This window comes from Spinacia oleracea, chromosome 4 (genome assembly GCF_020520425.1).
Source record: "Spinacia oleracea cultivar Varoflay chromosome 4, BTI_SOV_V1, whole genome shotgun sequence".
NCBI lineage: Eukaryota > Viridiplantae > Streptophyta > Magnoliopsida > Caryophyllales > Amaranthaceae > Spinacia > Spinacia oleracea.
This window is the reverse complement of record NC_079490.1, coordinates 111028955-111036694: the sequence shown is the minus strand read 5'-3', so window position 1 is coordinate 111036694 and position 7740 is coordinate 111028955.

The following is a 7740-nucleotide window of genomic DNA, read 5'->3' as shown; positions in this document are numbered from 1 at the left end:
AGTTTAGGGAAGTAGTCATGAGCAACCCTAAACATTGTTTGATCTTGAAATTTGAAAACATGAACTTGTATATTTAAAAATGGAGTCTTGAATCTCAAAGACTAAACCTTTAAAAGTTAGAAAGGCATCATCTTTGATTACTCCACATTTTGAAAATGATTCTAGTTCAGAGAAGTGATTACAAACAACTTTGAGCATCCTTGAATCTTGAAAGTTTGCATTTTTGTATTTTGAAAAGTTTGGATTTTGAAGAAATGTATGATTGTTGTAAGTGGCATTTTTAAGATTAAAAATGCCAACTTACTAATCATTTTTGAAAGAGAAAAAATCAAAGAAACATGATTGATTATGGTGGGATTCGGAATTACTTATTAAGGCTTAGGCAAGAATTCCGTTTAGAGCTCCCAATTGCTTAGAACTTGAAATATTGTATGAGATTTGTATGAGATTTTGAAGGTTTTTTGGATTTTGATTTGAGTGGCACACTACTACAAAAATAGCCAAAGAAACCGGGCAAAACAAGGCAAAGAAACCTCACTTTATACGGTGCCTAGGTAGTAGGTCTCTTAGCATAAGAGACCGTAGTTTTAACCTGGTTTCTTTGATAAATCTAAGAAACCGATTTTGACAGAAAACTGGTTTCTTAGATCATTTTCTGCGAATTTAAATACAAAAAATAAGGAACCGAATTGATGAAGTATGTGGTTTCTTTGACTTTACTAAGAAACCACTTCGTTACAAAGTGCGGTTCCTTTGATTTTTTTAAGAGACTATATTTTAAGCATCTACGATTTCTTTGATACTCCTACAGTATGAACATGTGCAGTTTAAGAAACCTGATTTAATAAATATCTAGTTTTTGTTTTTTAAATGTTTTTTTATTAAATTTTAAATGGCTGCTACAACCAATAAATTATTGGTAGATAATATATTTTCAAATTACATGGTACCTTTTAGATTCCATCCAGTATCCAAATTGGCTCAATGGTATAGTAATAATCCATCAACTTTATATATATGCATAAAATTCTCCAAACCGACCAATGTACCAACTTCTTGTTCTCTTGTGCAATAAATTAAACAAAACTACTGTAACATAAAATTCTCCAAACTCCAATCACAAGTTCAAATCCAAAGTACTTCTATTTGTAAGATTCCCAAAACATCTGTTAGAAAGTTTCAATATGCACTAGCTACAAAGATCATTCATGATCAACGTCCAGAAGATCATTTTCTTCCCACGTGTCTCTATCTGCTCCATATCCCTTTACGCAAAACACTCTCCCTGCAAAATAACAAAGCAGAAACAAAATTATAGACGCATAACTAGTTTAGGCAGAATTCATCATCAATGAACACTTGTACAAGATTATTGCACTTATAAATCAATATTATACTGACGCAACTAAAAGCAAATGATGCATCAAGTATTAGAGTACCAATTGCAAAAAAAAATGGACCACGAAGAAACAACATTGCTCATTATCAAGAAATTGAAGTCGCTTCACACATTTCTGCAGCTAAGACCAAGAAAATTTAATGTTTACTTAACTCTTTGTAGGGATATCAGATCTTCAGCTAATTTTTCATTTCGAAATCGCCGGAGTAAAAGGAATAGGAAGTTAGTTGTCAAACACACCTGATTGTCGTTGTCGTTGTCGTTGTCGATGATGCAATCATCAGCATGTGTTCCTCTATGGGTACAAGGAAGTCTGTCAAACCATTGGAGATACCACCTCAGTTAAACAAGAAGATATCTTATGTCCCAAGAAACTAAGTGACTTGAAACGAGCTACAAATTGACATCAAAAAGATGAACCTACTTCTACCGATAGAAAAGGGATCTCTGGAATTTAATACTTATGTGGAAACAATCATATTTGTTCAAAAGATAAGAAAAAAATAATACTTGATGCTGAGGAGTGAGGAGTGAGGACTATGTTTTGATGTAGAAAACAATACAGTTTATGGTACTGTACAACTGTTGTTCCCTTGCAAAATATTCTTTATGATTCCCTCTATTTAAGTCTTGTTATCTTATCCAACCTTCTTTTTGATGGAGTTTAAATTATTCATCCGTTGCTATTAGTTTGATTTCGGGTAACAGGATTTACATTTCAAAAAATGACCAATGTGCCATAACAGTAAAATAATACTATCCTACTAAATGATATCAACTGTATGAGTCACTGTTGTTGTCAAAAAAAAAAAACTGTATGAGTCACTCACTTTCTAAACTTTTGAGTTCTATGCAATGTACATTTTATTGATTAAGAATGTATGTTCTACTTATTAATGTTCTTACACCTTATTTTGATGTATGAGTCTACTCACTTTCTAAACTGTATGAGTCCTACTTACTTTATCAATGAATGTTCTTACACCTTATTTTGATTTAAGAATGTAAAAGATGAAGAGATACATTAATTTAAATACACCAAAAGAGGACCGAACTCTCTAAAAGATATTGATAAAAAAAAAGACTAATCACATTGACATCATTCAAAGATAATCTTATAAAGTTGGAGATATGAAGAAGTTCCTACCTTTCTAGGTAATCAAGAAACCAGCCAACCACACACACAAAGAAAAACACACACACAAGAAACAAGCTAGATAATTCGTTTTTTATTGATTAATGAAGTATGGACCAAGGCTTCCAGATGTAATTTATATATACTTCGTATTTAACATCTGTACGCTCTGTAGTACATGTGGTTTGCTAGGATGAAGGTGAGCGGGAATGTACCGATGGCTCCCGTTAGACTCATAAAATCCCCTAGGAAAGGCAGGAGAGCTGAGACAAATGTCTCTAGTGCTAAGTAACTTCCCGTTATAAGTACTATGATCCCAAACCTTGTATCTAGGTATTCATACATTGGACTTGCAAATATCTGACAAGAACCCAAAAATACAAATTAGTATATGCTTTTCTCCCGAAATTTGGAAATAAATCAAAGGCCGAAAAGAAATGAACATACCTGAAAAGCGATGACAGTTTGAAGAAAAGTAGTGATATTAGCCAAAGCCTTCAACCAAACAAGACCGTTGATATTGTTCAGCAAATAGGATGATGTCTAGTTCCCGTATGCCTAATAACCGATAAAAACAATAGCATACATGGGTACAACTTCAACTGTAAACTGAAACTATAAGGCCTTGATAATGTTCCCAATCACAGGCTTCCTCGTTGTTGCATGTTTGCAAAATTCAATTCATGTAAGAATTAAGAATTGAGTCCCAAATAGTCTGTAAGTAAAATATTGTGGTCGCTTGAGAAAATGTATGTCAATCATCATAATTCATATGGATTAAAGAAGAAGAAATTGGACACCTGAATCTCAGGAAGCATCCCTGTGTTAAATGCAAAAACCAAATTGGCAGCTGCTCCAATAGTTGTAAAGATTTTGCCTCTTTCACTTGGTACAATGTAGTCTCTAGGTGGAGAATTGATTCCTGCAGTCATCATCATATTACATAAGTTTAGGTTATCATAGCATTAGTATAACACAGCACATTGCTACAAGATATGAGTGGGTTGTGTCTATCTTGCTAGCTGCTTATCTTTGTGCTCATCTACGAGCATCAGAACAAAGCCCTTGAAATTAGAGCTCTTGAGGTGACTTTCAGGAGAAATTTTGAACAGCGCAACAACAACAAAGCAAAGGGGACACGGATAAAACAGAACGAACAGAGTGGAAGCATATTGGGGATACCAGATACATGTAGGATTGAAACATATTGGGGATACCAGATACAGTTTCAACTATCTCTTCCTACATCAGCAATCCCCTAACAAAAATCAAAAGAACCCACATGGAAAATTATCCATAAATACGGGTTTAATTTCCCAATTGAGCCAAAACATGGATCAAATTTCAATTAAGAAGCCCGCTGATTATTAAAGTCCCATTCTTTCATCAATTACAACAAATTATCAGAAACTCGAAAATTATTCTTTGGAGGTATGTATACTTTTTAAATTATTATTCTTTTAGCCTGGAAGGATTTAACAGATTATTAGAAACTCAGAAATGAAAACAAAGAAATCACAGATTCAAAGCATAGCTAACGAATAGAATAGTCGACTCATTGCAGTAGATGGAGACAGTTGAATCCAAAGAACAACATAAAAGAGGGAAAATAAAATCGATCATAAACCTAAAAGTAGAATTGAAATCGAAAATCAAAAGGCAAGAAGGAATAATAATGTAAAAAGTACACGTACCTCCACTCGCCTTCATTGCAAGAGTAAGCCAAACGAAAAGGAACACCATTATTGTGAGCTTCTCAAGGAGAGAGAAAGTGGCGGTTAGATATGGAAGAGAAAGAGAAGAAGATAAGAATCAGACAATTTAGTAACAAAGGAAAAGAACAGATATCGAAACTGGAGAGCAAACATGAAGGGAAGAGAAGAGAGATCAAAAATGGTGGTCGATCAAGAGAAGAGGCAGATCACAGACAGAAAATAAAGAGAGGAAAGAGAGAAGAGGAGATGGAAAATCTCAGAGAAGGGAAAGGATGAAGAAAGCGTGGTAGGAGACGGAATGATGAAAACCATCATTCTAAAAAGAATGAAGAAGGAATTTTAGGGCATAAAAATGATAATTCATAAACCTATATTATCTAAATGAATAAGAAACTAGTTTTGAAAGATCTTCGGTTCCTTTGATTCTTTCATAAATATAATATTATCTAAGAAACCATACAATTTAGGTATGAGGTTTCTTATATTTTTCCTAAGAAACCAGACTTCTAAGATAATTGGTTTCTTTATCTAAGAAACCTAATAAGTGACTTATGCGGTGCTCTATTAATGGTTACTTAGCCCATTTTTGTAGTAGTGGAAATTTTTGTATTACGACGTTGTGTTTTGATTTTTGCCTCCCCATAATGTTCAGAATTAGGGATTTTATAGGAGGATTTGCTGCTAAACGCCATCCAACGCCTGCGTCCAGCGCAGCACCAGCGCCAGGCACTGCTGACGTGGCGCAGATGCTGCCAAAACAAGGACGCGGGGTGATCAAGGTGAAAACTAGGTCGTTACTAGTCTCTCCTAATCAAACAAAAAAAACCTAAACTAACCACTAAACACAAGTAAAGCGGTAAGCAAGGGTCGGAATCCACAAGGACTAAGGTGCGCTAATTTAAGCTAATCGAACAACAAGCTAGGTCGGAATGGGGTTGGAAAAGTCAACTAACCAACTAAAACTAAACTAACTACCAAAGGAAAAACATGGTCAAGGAATGAGATCAAACACCAACACTAATGAGACAAGTATATATACGAGCAACAATTAAGAATGATAATGCATAAGCAAAGTATGAATGATGCGCTGGTTAGAAATAGATCCCCAAATGACTCCCGCCTTGGATCAATTCTTAGAATAGCTAAATGCGAACTCCCGTCCTACACACAACTACCCTTAGGTCACGATTAGGCACAAACCAAACAATACCCAACTTAGGTCACGATCCCTCGATTTTCCTAATGTCAACTACCCCAAAATCTAAGTCATACACAAGTAGCTAATTTGCACACAACAAAGTTTGAGTATGCTCAAACAAACAATAATTTAATCATGCAACATCACCAAATTCAAACTCATTTACCCAAATCAATCATTGTTAGGTTTTCACCAAAACCCTAACCAATAAACTACTCGATCAACATAAAAATATGAAATTTATAGAAATTAACAACTAAAAACATGAAACTAAACAATAATAACAACTAATTTAAACATGAATCAATAAACTAAGCAAAAATAATTAAACTAATAAAAGCAATAAATAAAACAATAAATAAAGAAATAAATGAGGAGAGAGATTAAGAAATTCTCATTAATTAATTGGTTGATCATCAAAACAAAGTTGTAGTTCCTTGAAATTGAAAAGCCCCAAATTTCATTGATAATTTCTCACTTTTCTCTCTCTAAAAGCTAAACTAATGAAAAAACCCTAAACCCTAAGAGAAAAGAGAGCTAAAATAAAATAATTATGTACATGGTAATTTGTCATGACCCAAATATTGGGTATTTATATTACAAGTTGAAAAGAAAATAAATAAAAGAGGAAAAGAAAAATAAGGAAAAAGAATTAAAACCAAATGAAAAGGGATTAAAGGAAAAAGAAAAAGAAAAAGGAGAATATAAAAAGGAGAATATAAAAAGGAAGATAAAAACAAAACTAAACCAAATCCCCTCCCACGTGATTTCCAACCAAACTTCAGCCCCCCACCTAAAATCCTACTCCCTCCGTCCCGGAATACTTGACCTGTTTTCCTTATCGCGTCGTCCCTTAATACTTGACCTGTTTCTAAAAATGAAAATATTCTAAGAATATTATATTATTTCTCACTCCACCCCTATTAACCCACCTACCCCCTACTCCATACAAAAAATAATTAAAAATTCAACCCCTACTCTCCCCCAACCCCACCTCTTAACCCACATCCCACTAACTACATTAAAATAATACCCCACTACCAACTACTACCTATTAAATTAAATAAGTCAATTCAAATTCCTTAAACTCTGTGCCGGTCAAACCGGGTCGAGTATTCCGGGACAGAGGGAGTAAATGAATCAGACCCCTTCATCTTTTTTTTCGATCAAAACCATTTTCTTTTCTTCGTCCTTTTTACTTCGCTCCCCTGCTTCACCTCGATGTTGCACTCTCATCTCCACCTTCATTCAATCACCGTCGATCATCATCATTTATCATCCATCAATGCATCATCAGCGTCGTCATCACCGTCCATCATCTATCATCGTGTATTATCATTACTGCTCCCTTCAATCGAACGGCCCCATTCGCAGCTCAATCGTCATCAAATCTCAGCCATTGGAATTCATTAATTCCGTACAACCAAACGCGCTCAATTGTTCGGTCGAACTTTAATAGAGGTTCGGACGAACCCGTTTCTAGTTCGGGCGAACTCCGTAGTGGTTTGGGCCAACTTCAAATTCAGTAGCTTCTGTAAATTCCGAGTTCGGTCGAACTCAATTCGTGTTCGACCAAACATATTTGCTCTGTTTTCTCTGTATTTTGGACTGCTGTTTTCGGGCTAATTTGGTGTTTATTGTTGCGCCTCGTCGGTGGTGGTTGAAGGGAGTTGCGTTTGCCTTGATGCTGGCGAGGAAGGGGGTTGTATGTGGCTTGTTGCAATTGTTGTTGTGTAGTGAAGCAGGGTGCAGCGCAGCAGCTAGGTGGAGGGGCAAAAGCAGGGATGTTGTTGCGCTGATGCGAGGCACGAGCTGGGTGTGGGTGGTGAAGGATAGGGAATGGGGTAGTGTAGGTTAAGAGGAGGTAATATGGAGGTGTTGGGCTTTAATCTTGGGCTTTTGACTAAACATAGTTCACAAATTAATGTTATGCTTCAACTCCGGGAACGTTGACACCTACACACATAACAAAAACACGTGGAGGAAATAACGACATAACGATAAATAAAAGTAAATAAATAAATTAATAATAATAAGGCAAATTTGTCAAAAAGGACCTTTTATAACTCAAATTTTGCAAGAAAGGACCTTATATAATTTTTTTTGTGAAAACACACCTTAAAGTAATTTTTTTTGCGAGAAAGGACCTAAGGAAAGTTTATAGCATTGACTGAGCTTTTCCGGCCATTAACTTGCACGTGAGCAGCACGTGTGGCTTACGTTAGCTAAAGACAATGATTTTCCCGACTCTTGAATTTTCAAACTTGATTTTATTTCGGTTTTTTTTTTCAAC